General features: G+C 38.6%; 1 long non-coding RNA gene across 1 annotated transcript; it reads left to right on the top strand.

Moving 5' to 3' along the window:
* The first annotated feature begins 349 nt into the window (after positions 1–349).
* LOC127537690 (uncharacterized) lies at positions 350–1,892 on the top strand. Its single transcript, XR_007947486.1, has 3 exons — positions 350–582; positions 1,311–1,419; positions 1,579–1,892. It is a non-coding gene; the product is annotated as an uncharacterized LOC127537690 (long non-coding RNA).
* Positions 1,893–15,056: the final 13,164 nt, after the last annotated feature.

Genomic DNA, 15,056 nt, shown 5'->3' with positions numbered 1-15,056 from the left:
ATGAGGAGTGGGCCAAAATACCTGTTGACAGCTGCAGAACGCTCATTGACAAATACAGAAATCGTTTAATTGCAGTGATTGCCTCAAAAGGTTGTGCAACAAAATATTAAGTTATGGGTACCATCATTTTTGTCCAGCCCTATTTCATTAGTTTGTTTTTTTAAATAATTATGTTAATCAACAATTCAAAAGTGATGGCTGATTTTGATTATTTAATTTTCAATAAATTTTTATTTATTGTTACTTTTGTGAGTTTCAAGTGATTTCAGTGAGAATTGTGGGTTTTTCCTTCTTTAACTGAGGGGTACCAACAATTTTGTCCACGTGTGTATATCAACTTTCATTATATATATATCGACTTTCATTATATATATATATCAACTTTCATTATATATATATCAAATCTTTTTTTCCTACCGAGCCCCGGAAGGGACATGTCCGTATGGCGAAGCGACAATGAAGGACACTCACCCGGACGAGAATTTTATTGAGTTTTATTTTGAAATCGGCCTGAAATACACAGACATTCAAGCAGTGCGATGCGCTAAGAGTCTGCCATGCAGACCAGCGATCCTGATAATGGTAAGTTTTATTTCTCCAACATCCTGCTGTTATCCTACTATGAATACGCTAGCTACAACAGTCCCACATCAGTATTATGAACGTTCCGCCAGCTAACGCGGTCCGGACACAGGATCACTGATTAGAGGTTGGCGTTGAACTATTGTTTGCCAGCCAGTTAGCCGCTGGTAAGCTAACAAGCTATGAAACAACTCCTTATAAAACCGGAGGAAAGCAGCAGCAATATTTCAGTCCAAGACCTGTATTCAGAACCTCCCACGCTGTTACACAATGACCCATTAATCATATTACTGAACTATATGGTTATCATTGAAATTTTCCTTGAAGAACCAGTGAACTCTTTGCAAACACATTTTAATTTATGTGTTGATTATGTTTCGTATCAGTAATACAAGTCTAAAAAACCGATTCAAATGATCAAGTTAACACAATGAAGTAAAGAGTACTGGTAATCTGCAGCTATTTTCATAATTTCAAGGTAAAATTCTGATGTGTGATTTTCTAGCTTTGCAGATGTGGAAATCCAATGCACTGATTTCTTATACACAGATGCTTTTGGTGTTTTTTGTTGTAAAATAAAACAAGGCATTTATCACTGTTGGAAATGATTACAGGTATTATTTGTAACACTTTCTAACATTGTATGGACAAAGCAATAAATCAGTTAATGGATAAAATCATTTGTATTACAGATGCTATCAACAGCATGTCTTGTTAATTTTATTTAGTTGTCGGCCTTGGATGATGAGGTCCAGTTACCAGGAGCAGTAGTCTGCAGCTTACTGGTTCCGTCTTGCAGCTCCTCCACGCTGTCCTCCTCTCTACAGACCAAATCAAGTAAGATCTGTTTAGACTATGCAGACATCAACATGATCAGTATGTTATCTTTTGACCCATCCTAAAATCACAAAATAGAACATTTACTTTAAGTTAACTGTGTTTATGAAAATAGAAAATAATTACTGACAACTAGTACTTTTTGGTGCTTTTATGCAGGAAAAGGGAACCAGGAAGCTGCTGTGGATCCTCTGCAGTATCTGGAGAGGTCAGAGGAACGGTTCTTGGAACAGATCAGAAGACACCAAGACGTGACCTCTGCCATACTCCAGAACATCCAGAAGATGAATGAAAACCTTGGTTGCACTGATGGGACGCATGGTGTCGGTGCTGGAGCAACTGTCCCAGAATTAAACTGCATTGTTGACTATTGGCTTTTCTAGAAAATAAATCTTTTTTAGTACTTCACCTGTTTTGTATTTTACCCATGCACTTTGGGTGAATAAACAGAAATTTGTGATGAGAGATGCAAATTTTGTCTATAATCTAGAGAGACTTTATTCAGTGTTCAGTGCACACTTTTGTTACACACATTTTGACAGATAAGCAGTTGTGCTTTTCAAGCAGATTTTAGTCAGAAACATCAGTAGCATATGTTGTTTTTTTACTGTTACACCAATCTAGGTAGATAAACTGCACTACTGCAGCAGATATATTATTGAAATGTGCTTCTATTATGTGTCTACATACACTGCTCACAAATAGTTATTCAACTTTTGGGTGAAATTGATGGAAAATATAAAAAGTGCATGCTGTAATGATATATCATAAAAGTAGGGTATTTAACTAGAAACATGCAATAGTGATTTCCTCATCTCAAAAAAAATTATTGAATCAAAAGCTAACAACAGTGGAGGGTATGTCACAATAAAAATGTCTCAGTTTGGACAGAACAGCAGCCTTCAGCTGAAATCCAGTACAATTGTGTCCCACCAGTGGCGTGATCATGGATGTGTCCAGGCAGCAGCTGACCTCTGCCTCGTAATTAGCCTTAAGACCAGCTATAAAGATAAACATAGATATTATCATTATCCTCAACATATGGTGCATGTGTTTAACCTTTAAGCTATGTAGGGATGCAAATGTAGTCGAAGCTAAGTAGCTAAGCTAATGCTAACACGTTCAGTGTTCAGAATCAAAACATCTCTAAAAATTACCTGTTTTCTCAAACGTAGTCGCCGTTCCCTGTGACAACCATGAAGACAGATAGATAATCACAGAAGAGCTCATCTGAAGAGCAAATGTCCAATAAGGTTCCTGTTTTTGTTTGCCATGTCCTTCCAGGGCTCAGTAGGAAAAAGTCTGAATATATGGAATGAAACTTTGAATAGATGGAATGAAAATCTGAACATTCTATATTCCGACTTTCATTTCAACTTTCATTATATATATATATCAACTTTCATTATATATATATATCGACTTTCATTATATATATATATATATATATATATATATATATATCAACTTTCATTATATATATATATATATATCGACTTTCATTATATATATATATATATATATATATATCAAGTTTCATTATATATATATCAAGCTTCATTATATATATATCAAGCTTCATTATATATATATCGACTTTCATTATATATATATCGACTGTCATTGTATATATATATCGACTTTCATTATATATATAATTTCCTAAACGGCATGCCATGTGCCATAATATATATATATATATATATATATATATATATATATATATATATATATATATATATATATATTTATATATATATATATGTATATTACTGCAGCAAAACAGGGGGCTGCACATTAGTGGTTAGCACTTTCGCCTTGCAGCAAGAAGATCCCTGGTTCAAATCCCGGCCTGGGCCTGGGATCTTTCTGCATGGAGTTTGCATGTTCTCCCTGTGCATGTGTGGGTTTTCTCCGGGTACTCTGGCTTCCTCCCACAGTCCAAAAATATGCTAAGGTTAATTGGTTACTCTAAATTGCCCGTAGGTGTGAATGTGAGTGTGAGTGTGATTGTTTGTCTGTATATGTAGCCCTGCGACAGACTGGCGACCAGTCCAGGGTGTGCCCTGCCTTCGCCCGAGTCTGCGGAGATAGGCTCCAGCACCCCCCGCGACCCTAGTGAGGATAAAGCGGTGTATGGAGAATGGATGGATGCAGCAAAACAACTAATTAGTCATCAAGCTCATGACCCTGTGACAAAGAAATTTAGAAGTGTGCTTTGTTTTTAACTGGCATTCATCTGTACATTGTTTAAAAGCAGGTTTTTCACATTGAAAATGTGAGGGTTGCCGTAAAGATATTATTCATTGTTTTACCAAATGTTCTCCTAATTTGATTGATTTAGATTTGTTAATTCAGTTGCTCAAGTTGTCATGCCCGCGACTGCATGCTACAGATAGTGGCAGGACTCTCTCCTGCGCCTTCCTGAGTCTCATCACCAGGTGCAGTTGGAGCAGGAGGCAGCAGGTGTTCAACATCAGCAATCAGCTGATCTGGAGTGAGTGGGTGGGAGTGGTTCAATCATCTACTCCCTGGGCCATAAAAGCAGGCCTCACTCACCACTTGACCCTGGACTGTGGACAACCAACAGTTAATTTGCTCTCTGTTCAGTTTAGCATCCTGTGGTTTTGCAGTCGTGCTAACTCTCATTCTGTGCTCACTTCCAGCCTGGACTCCTGTCTGCTTGTGTCATTCTCTGACCCACCAAACTCAAGTCTCAGCTGTCCGTTGCCACTCCATTCCTTTGAGCCTTCCCCCCTCTCTGAACCAGTCACTCCACACCTGCTTATGGCCGCCATGTGTTTCCTCATGCCATGTCCTGTTTCACCCTGTGCCACACCACCGTCTGCCTCTGCACCTGCCGAAGACTTCCCCATTCCCGTACTCGGTTGCCCATCAGCTAAGTTCCCAATTCCTGAGCCAGGGTGGTAGCTTATTTGTACTGATAGATTTGATTGCGAGTATTTGTTTCTGTACACTTCGTAGTGTCGCTTAATGTTAAGGTGCGTGTCCACCAGATGCAATTTTTTTTCTTCCCCCCCCGCACGGCAATGCACTGCATCAGAAAATCGCACGGACAGCGGGCGGTTACTCGCGGGCCACAACATTGTCACGTGACAGTGCTTTCAGCTTGACAGTCTGGCAAATGTGTTGGATAAAAGCTTCTCCTCCCCAGCAAACTGTGTTCAACACCTTCTTTAAGCACCTTGACTGCCCCTGATTGGACAAATGCATTGACTCGGGGGGGGGGGGGGGGGGGGGGGGGGGGGGGCTGGTCTGATGCTAGATTTCGAGCCGGACCAACATGGTGGCTCGGCCGCAAACTTTGTCTATTATTCGAAAAACACTTCAGTGAAAAGTAATTCTGTAAGCATTTGAGATGAGAAATAAGTTATGCAATAGCTGAATCTGTCGTTTTATTTCACTGATGGCTAGTTTAGATGTTTGAGGACAGTTACACGACACGTGGAATCTCCGGATGTGGGAGTTGAGTCTACTTTGTGCAAATGAGCTGTGGCCTGCTCCGGGTAAACACACCGGATTGCAGCTAGAAATGCGCCGCATGTGGCATGTTGTTCCGGTTGCGGTGCGTTTCCAGCTGCTATCTGGTGTGCTTACCCAGAGCGGGCTGCAGCTCATTTGCATAAAGTAGACTGGACTTCTACTTTATGTAAATTAGATGTGACATGCAGAGATTCGTAGGTCTCTATTGTTTCTCTGCCAGAATATTCCTGGGTTTGCCTAACCGCCCCGCTTAGCGGAGCCTCTTGAGTAATAATTTTCTACTTAGCGTAGATTTCCTCCTGTAATTTCTTGTATTTGTCATGTTTTCTTGCTCTCTTGACTGGGTTTTACCCTCCGTAGGTTAGTCATTTCGCTCCTGGTTAACTTCAGTATTAGTGTAGCTTTCCCACCTTCCTGCCTAGTCTGTAGTCGGTGTGACAGTCCATCACTTCCAGCTGTAGTCCTCCTGTTAATCTTGTTTCGAATTTCATCGTGTGTTGTAAATAAAGACCCTAAACTTTTGAGTCGTTTCACATACCCTGAGCCTCCTCGAACTGTAACACAAGTAGTTTGAACTTGTAAATCTATTTCAGATTAATTCTAATGAACTTTTTATTTTATTGCGCCCATCTGGTTCTTTGATTTCAAGCATTCACTACAAAAAATAATGCTGCCTGTTGTATGAAGACTGTCTTGTCTGAACATCAAATGTGAAAGCCTGTGGCTGTTATAAGATGCGACTTCGTTAAATACTGTGTATAAAAGGAACATTAAGTGGTAAAAATTAAAATGATCAATATTAAGTTGAAGTAGCTTCAAATTTTGAACTGTTAAGTTATTTTTAAAAAATGTCATCAAAATTCTGTACGATGTTGTACCTTAGTGTCAATTCAAACGGAAAACTTTCTCACAAGAATGATTTAACCAAAGACATTTGGTGAAAAAGTTAACATTTTCCAGAGTATTTTTAAATATCTCACTGACTGGAGGAATCTGTTCATATGTAAGTGTGTTCTTTGCATATCTTTACAACTATACATCTATTCTACTTCAAACTTTGTGGATGCATTGAACACCTAAAGAACAGCAGTATGAGGTATCAATGGAATTTTTTTTTTGACGAGTTGGAATCCATTTTTGGGTCATTACTGTGGGTCCTCTGTGGCTATTGCCTGAAGCATTTGTCACTACTGTTGGGTAACAAAGTCAAATGTGTAATGTCAAAGCTAAAAGCAACAAAGTTTAACCAGTGACAAAGGGCATTGTATTTTTTAAATAGCAGATCAAATGACTGACACTTGATAAGAGTTGCTTGTAAGGCTTTACTGCTGAATACATATCAGCTTAAGGTAATACAGAGCTGGAGTCCAGACACCTCGCATAAAAATTGGCTCTGTCAAGCTCAAGAATAAACCAATACCTTTGAAAGTATTGGGAAACAGCACTTTATCTTTGTAATACTTTACTGCACAATCTCTTCATATGGTCAGGGATGCAAATTTACATAGAATGCAAGAGTCTGCATTCAAAATATCAGGCAAAGAATAAATATAGGCAGTAGGTGAAATGAGGGGGGAGACTGGAGCATGTTGACCCCCTTGTTAACAGACTGAAATGTATTCCCCTTGTTAACGTGCCATCTTCCCTGTCCATCCCCTAGTAGCAGAGAGTGCAGGAGAAAAGGGGATGCTTACTGGAATATATAAGTAAAATTTGTGGGACTCGCGTATCCTTTATCCAGTGTTTCCAACTCTGATGCTTTTGCAGTAATACAACCGCTAGCTTTCAAGTTCCATCTCACAATGTCCAAACCAAGCAGGTCTCAAATCCTTAAACACCTTAAACCCAGCGTTTACCTGAGTACAGGACAAAATGAGCAACATGAGCTTTTTTCATTTCAGTAGCAACACATTCTCAAGACCAAACAAAACACCACAAAAGACACCTTTTATTTGCATTTCACCAACAAAGGCACACAGGCCTGTCAAAATCGAACCACCTTTCATGTACATTCAGTTTTGAGTAATTTACTTTGATTTCACATCCTTCAGAAATTGAAAGAAAAATTATATATAATTATATATATAATGAAACCTAAAAATGCAACTTCACTGCGATGGAGACAGAGTCTGTAGCAGGTGAGATTAGAGGTAATCATTGATATTGAATTCAATCCATGTTTAGACATTTAGTTTGTTGCTTCCAGCTGTTTGTAGGAGTCTTTCCTCTAAATGTAATAAATACCTGCAGCATTACACAGCAGCATTATCCACATGAGCATCTCCAAAGCATGTGTTGCACACATTTATCATGTGAAACATTTTGAGATTCATCAATTTATGATTGCTGACAATATGGTGGCACAACTGATAAATGATATTATGTGTTTTTCTTTACCTCAAACCAGTGAGCTGTGACACCAAGAGATCCAGTTTATTGGTTACGGTTCGTACCTAATGGCAGCCGCCAACAGATGCTTTTGTTTTACTGCTTTAAAAAGTCTGATCCATTTACTAAAGTAGATTACAGCACATATGGATGTATTCCAATAAGTTGCATTGCGTTTGTCATGACAGTATCTACGAAATTAAAGTAATCAAGTAGGCTAGCCTGTATCAGTAATATTACATAATATAACAAAAGCTTATGTCTTTTTTTTTTAAAGCAAGACAAACAATGGGTTTGGTCTGATTGTTATTAGTTAGTTATTTGAGTGATTGTTTAATGTGACTTTATGGATGAATTTTCTCCATTGAACAGCTGTTCTTCCAGAGTAAAGGGTTGGATACCCAAATTTAATTATTCTCCTTTAACCATTCTTTGGTTGAGCAACTTTTGTGCTTAGAATCATTGTTTTGTCACATGACCCGCTTTCTCTTGAGACTCCGTTTAAAGTCAGATGTCTTCCTATTTTCCCTTGACTTAAGGCAAAGATGATCCCTGCACATCTATTTCACATGACGTGAATCAGAGAGGGACGAGTACATCAAAAAGTTTTAAAGAGGCTAACGTGCAGTGAATAACATACAAAAATACAACTATACACACGTGGACAAAATTGTTGGTACCCCTCAGTTAAAGAAGGAAAAACCCACAATTCTCACTGAAATCACTTGAAACTCACAAAAGTAACAATAAATAAAAATTTATTGAAAATTAAATAATCAAAATCAGCCATCACTTTTGAATTGTTGATTAACATAATTATTTTAAAAAACAAACTAATGAAATAGGGCTGGACAAAAATGATGGTACCCATAACTTAATATTTTGTTGCACAACCTTTTGAGGCAATCACTGCAATTAAACGATTTCTGTATTTGTCAATGAGCGTTCTGCAGCTGTCAAAAGGTATTTTGGCCCACTCCTCATGAGCAAACAGCTCCAGTTGTCTCAGGTTTGATGGGTGTCTTCTCCAAATGGCATGTTTCAGCTCCTTCCACATATGTTCAATGGGATTCAGATCTGGGCTCATAGAAGGCCACTTTAGAATAGTCCAACGCTTTTCTCTCAGCCATTCTAGGGTGTTTTTGGCTGTGTGTTTTGGATCGTTGTCCTGTTGGAAGACCCATGACCTGCGACTGAGACCAAGCTTTCTGACACTAGGCAGCACATTTCTCTCCAGAATGCCTTGATAGTCTTCAGATTTCATCGTACCTTGCACACTTTCAAGACACCCTGTGCCAGATGCAGCAAAGCAGCCCCAAAACATTACTGAGCCTCCTCCATGTTTCACCGTAGAGACAGTGTTCTTTTCTTCGTATGCTTGGTTTTTGAGTCTATGAACATAGAGTTGATGTGCCTTACCAAAAAGCTCCAGTTTGGTCTCATCTGTCCAAAGGACATTCTCCCAGAAGCTTTGTGGCTTGTCAACATGCATTTTTGCAAATTCCAGTCTGGCTTTTTTATGAGTTTTTTTCAGCAGTGGTGTCCTCCTTGGTCGTCTCCCATGAAGTCCACTTTGGCTCAAACAACGACGAATGGTGCGATCTGACACTGATGTACCTTGGCCTTGGAGTTCATCTTTAATTTCTTTGGAGGTTGCTCTGGGCTCTTTGGATACAATTCGAACGATCCGTCTCTTCAATTTGTCATCAATTTTCCTCTTGCGGCCACGTCCAGGGAGGTTGGCTACTGTCCCGTGGGTCTTGAACTTCTGAATAATATGAGCCACTGTTGTCACAGGAACTTCAAGCTGTTTAGAGATGGTCTTATAGCCTTTACCTTTAAGATGTTTGTCTATAATTTTTTTTCGGATGTCCTGGGACAATTCTCTCCTTCGCTTTCTGTTGTCCATGTTCAGTGTGGTACACACCTTTTCACCAAACAGCAGGGTGACTACTTGTCTCCCTTTAAATAGGCAGACTGACTGATTATGAGTTTGGAAACACCTGTGATGTCAATTAAATGACACACCTGAGTTAATCATGTCACTCTGGTCAAATAGTTTTCAATCTTTTATAGAGGTACCATCATTTTTGTCCAGGCCTGTTTCATTACTTTGTTTTTTTAAATAATTATGTTAATCAACAATTCAAAAGTAATGGCTGTTTTGGATTATTTAATTTTCAATAAATTTTTATTTATTGTTACTTTTGTGAGTTTCAAGTGATTTCAGTGAGAATTGTGGGTTTTTCCTTCTTTAACTGAGGGGTACCAACAATTTTGTCCACGTGTGTAGGTTTCAATGCTTGACCTTCCTCCGGCAAATGATTTCCAGATACTTATCAGTGACCTAAAATTGAATGTAATTTTCTAATCTGAGACTCAGAGGTGAAAGATTTAAGTGTGTTTGTGTAAAAGTCAGTCACACATGTCAGAACGTTTACCAAATAAGATACTGCTGCCACATAGAGCTTTTTGTTTTAGACGATAGATCGTTTGTTTAGGAGATCAGGGTAAGATGGCCAGTTAATGACACCCGATTTAGGTTAAGTGGGCTTACTATGAACAGTAGAGGACTCATTAGAGTCTAGTCTGTTTGGAACAGTGGAGTACGAGTAGAATCAATCAGTGATATCCACGACTGAGCCCTCATTAAGCAAACACTGCAGATTTTTCCCCCTGCTAAGTCATATTAATAGGCAGATGAAAAACCTTTGTCTTGTTAAGATTTTTTGAAGAATGAATAGTCAAAGAGGCTGTTAAATTTAGCTAAAACTGGATGATGAAGTCTTTCTCTGAAGATTAATGGTCATTAGAAGGGAAGCTGGAATGAATATGAAATATGGATTCAATGACAAAAGGTCTGTGTTTTTGTTCTTCACATAATTGGGTGGAAGTATGTGTCTGTGTGCTTTTCAGGGGGTATTAACGGTGTCCATCAGCCAGTAACGAAATGACAACACCTGCTATGTGCCCCACACAGAGCCGCATGATATGGATTCAGCACTTTTAGATGTGTTGTCATACGGGAGAGAGGAGGCATTTATTAACTGTCACTATTTCCTCTGTTATTGATAGAACAGAGACAGAAATAGCATCATAAAGCCCCATCTGGATCCCCAAAATATCTGCAAATGGTGACACTTCTGTGATGTTCCTTGTGCTGACTGAGCTATTTTCATTTAGGCGGGTGTGTTTTCTTTGAATACAGACCCAGAAACTTTTATACATCAAATACTAACTTAACTTTATTAGCTGACATTCAGGATTAAACAAGGGAAAAGTAATTGGAATAGAACTTTCTGTACTGCTAGAATTAAATAGAATAGATCTTTGGAGTCATAGTTATACAACAACAAAAGGAAGTTTAGCAGCTCTTCCGGTTAGTAGCATATGGGAAAAGAGCACAGAGTCATTACAGAAAAAGCATTTGCATTGTATAAAGAACAACATTGTACTGCATATAATACAAGAGCAGACAGTTTCATATGAGGTAGTATGTACAGTACAAATAGCGAAAGGTGTGAATTGCAGGTAAGCCGGAAATGGTTGGCTGGAGTCAGAGAGAGAGTGATAACAAGAAGGTCAAAGGGTGGAGGTGGAGTGAAGTGGATCTAGAGTGAGAGAAGGATCTAAAGATTGAATGGGGATGAGGATGTAGCTTAGGGTGGAGGAAGAAAGAGTGTGACAATCAGAAACCTCCAAAAACTGTGCGTCTTTGTCTTCCGAAAGAGCTTCAAGTGACAAGGTGGAAATGGGCTCTTCTGATGTCATTATGAGTGTAAAGAGTAAACAGTTGAGGATTTTCAAGGTATGATTTGATATTCCATGACTGGAAGTAGTAGTAGTGGCTCTAACTCAGATGGAATTAAAATCTGGCAAAATCTTTGACCTGTCCAACATTCGGTGATATTTTGAAACTAGAAGTGCGGAATGACTAAAAAGGTAGGACTATTCTCCTGCAGAGAAGCTTGTTGAGTGTACCCCAATCATGATTCTTACAACCTTTATTCTTCACCTTAGGTTATGTCTTCATCCCCGTTCAATCTTCAGACCACTCTCTTGTTCAACCCCCTTCATTCCAACATCGGACCACCTTATGACTCTGTCACTCGAGTTTACATAATTTGGCATTTATGGCGAAACTCAAGTATTAACTCAAACAGAAGAGGAATATGTTGGGTTTTAATTAAAAACTAATCAAGGGACAATGAAAAGCCGAACCCCAACTCACCCCAAAATGCTTATGGTACATGTCCACTGGATCCATCAGTATCCTGCATCCCATTCATTGGCTATGTGAAATGCACCACATTGCATGCTGGTTGCACTGCGGTGCGTTTCGAGCTGCGATTTGATGCAGAGTGCAGAGGTCTGACGCATCGTGAAACTTTTGTCAAACATCTAAACTAGCCGTTGTTGAACTAAAATGAGCACAGATTAAGCAACTGCACAGATTATTTCTTACCTCAGATGCTTTCAGAAATACTTTTTGCTGAAGTGTTTTCCAAATAAAATAGAAAGTTTGCGGCTGAGCTGCCATGTTGGTCCAACACATCTACCGGACTGAAGCTGCAAGTGCTGTCATGTGACCACGTGGTGGCCCCACTAGTGACCACCCATCAAGTGGATGATGTTCACATGCGGTGTGTTTACATGCGGGAAAAACAGACCCAGTGGACATATATTATTACTCCAGACACTTGACTGCCTTTTCACCACATTCAAAACCTTCTCACAGGCTTTCCCGTCCATCAAATTAATGCAAAAATGGTGATAAACCCAAGTTCAAGTACTTTTGAGGTAAAAGAATGCAACAGCTGTTTTACAATTTTCAGTTGGTTCTCCAAAACAGTGTGCAATAAAGCTTAACATCTTTTGTGCTCATAGAAGGTAATGTTATGGGGAGTTCCTGCTTACAGGCTGTCGATTTTTCTGAAGTTCGAAATAGCTATCCGTTACCTTATAAGACACTTCTCAGTTGTCAGACTTAATTTTAATCAGTACAGCTGTCTATCAGTGGGATCATGACTCATTTATGCATGACTGCAGCCCAGTCAAAAAATAAATAAATAAAATTTAAATTGAGCTCTCTGTTGTCTCTAAAGTTAGTCATGCTGGAGACTGCACTTTGTATTAAAGCCATCACCTGGCTGTTTCCAGTGCTACATAGAGACATCGATGCCGTCCTCTGTTCACTCCTACGGCGTGCCCCGAAGCAATTTACTTCTGCGTGTGTTATTGGATCTATTCTGCAATGTCTTATTACTGTCACATGTACAGTATGTGAAATAACTCAGCTCCAGTCTACCGATCCACCAGCAAAGGGCATGTGCTTAAAAAGAAGTTCCTTGCGGCTCAGTGGGCTTCAAGATGACTGTGCACCGATGACAGTACAAATTACAAAACACTGGGGACATCTGAGCCATTAGGTTATACATCGGCCTCCAACACTTTCGGCTCCTAGATTTATAATTGTGTGTTTGCAGAGTCTGGTATCCACTGGCACACGGCAATGCTTCACTGGAACCCCTCGATTGCTGTTAGAACTCAGACTTTAGAAAGTGCTGTAGAGTGTGCAAAGGCTTGAACTTCACTCTCACTAATAGACAAATTACACAATATATAATAAGATGCAAAGAATAAGGCAATATGCATATGGTAGAGATGAGATTAGTAATTTAACTTATTAGATTTTTAGATAAATCTCTAACTGAACCTTTGTGGGAACACTTAATTTAAGGAAAGAATTCCCAGTCAACATATTGTACAGTTGCGAGTAACTTTAAAATGAACTCACAGATATGACAATGGTATTGATCCTTTCAACTCTCAAGAGAACAAATACCACAGATTATTGAAAATTATTGATATTTTTTATTTATTATAAGTGTTTTGCCCACAAAATCTGTGACAATGAAGCCCAAGCATAACTACAACTGCCTCTCCGTCACTTAGTGTAAAGAAATCTAAGGAGCATCAGTGTCAGTAGTGTCTAAAATATTAACTACTGTCATCAACACTGAATTCTGTGTATTCCAACTGACATCACGTTCATGTGACCTGACGAGCAAGTCTGATGCAGAGAGAGACGGGAAAGCTGACACTTCCTTTAAGCTTTTCACATGTTAAATTGGTCTTGTCAGTCATTCACATCATGTATTTGCATCAGTGGGGAAAAAACTAAATTTTTCTAGCTAAATAATAAGAAATAAAAGTATAAAATTCATTCATGAGGCTTAGCTAATTTGCGGCACAGAAAAACTTTAAAAAAAAAAACAAATCAGTGCTATTTTAGTTAACGTGGTGGTATCTGCTTACACTGTAAAAAATTAGAAAACTTTCCACAGTTATTTCTTTTGTTTTTAGCGGTTTGCTGTTTGCACATTGTCTCAGTTTTGTTCAATAACAGATATCTAGGAAAATTTTTAAAAATAATATTAAAATCATATGAACTGTGAGAAAAAATTCCAAAAATAATATACACACAAAAAATCTGTATTTCAGTAAAATAGTAATTCATTCTTTTTCAACACATGACTCTAAAATTACACATTTTTTTACTTACTTAAAATTATTTGCATTATTTAAAACAAAAAAAACTCACCACGTATTTGTCATTATGTGAAAGAACAATTATGTATAAAAAAAGAACAATTATGTATACTAAGGATTAAAAAATGGTAATTATATTTTTAAACTGGTATTTTTTGGTAAGTTGTTAGTCTTTTGTTAAATTACAGATAATAAAATCACAGAAAAAATATATTCATTTAAATGTTTACTGTAGGGCTGCACAGTGGGTTATTCACCCCGTACTCCGGCTTCCTCCCACAGTCCAAAAACATGCTGAGGTTAATCAGTTATTCTAAATTGTCCATAGGTGTGACTGTGAGTGTGCTTGTTTGTCTCTGTATGTAGCTCTGCGATAAACTGGCGACCTGTCCGAGGTGTCTCCTGCCTTCCCACTAAGTCAGCTGGGATAGGCTCCAGCCCCCTCATGACCCTAATGAGGATTAAGTGGTGTATAGATAATGGATGGATGGATGGAGATGATGGATGTTTACTGTACATAAACTGGCATGTTTCTGTCATTGTGTTGTTGTGCATAAAACTGCATTTGAGTGTTCTTGTTTATCACCTGTCTTGTGTGCAGTAACAGTGCGTGCTTGTGTGTGTGTGTGTCTTTGTGGAGGAGCTGATGAATAGCTCTGATTAGCGGTGAGGACGACACCAGTGTCGTTGGTGGACCCTGCAGGGATACGGGACATCACCAGCATTTGGGAAACAAGCACTCAGGCAGAAAATCTCTTTCATAAAGTGACACAGATGCAACACATACACACATACACACGCACACACACACACACACACACACACACACACACACACACACACACACACACACACACACACACACACACACACACACACACAGAGCAACACGTACAGAAGAAAACCTTATTTGAATATCTGAAGTCAGCCCAGATAAAGACAGAATAATATACACATTTAAAGACAGAAAAAGCTTGCACTTCTCTGTACCTCTGTTTGAAAATCAGTCTGTAATTCTGCAGTGAATTTGTGTAAAAGCTTTAATGGCAGCCTTGAAAAAAGGACATACTTTATGAGACTTTTAAACTCCAATAATTGATTATTTTTGAGCAACGGCAGCTGATGTTGTGAACGTAACGTTGTCACATCATCACCTTTTATACAAAAACAACAAATCTATCAGTAAACAGCTG

Source organism: Acanthochromis polyacanthus, chromosome 16, assembly GCF_021347895.1.
Source record: "Acanthochromis polyacanthus isolate Apoly-LR-REF ecotype Palm Island chromosome 16, KAUST_Apoly_ChrSc, whole genome shotgun sequence".
NCBI classification, from domain to species: Eukaryota; Metazoa; Chordata; class Actinopteri; family Pomacentridae; genus Acanthochromis; species Acanthochromis polyacanthus.
Note: the sequence above shows the minus strand (reverse complement) of the source record. Positions and strands in the feature narration are given on the sequence as shown.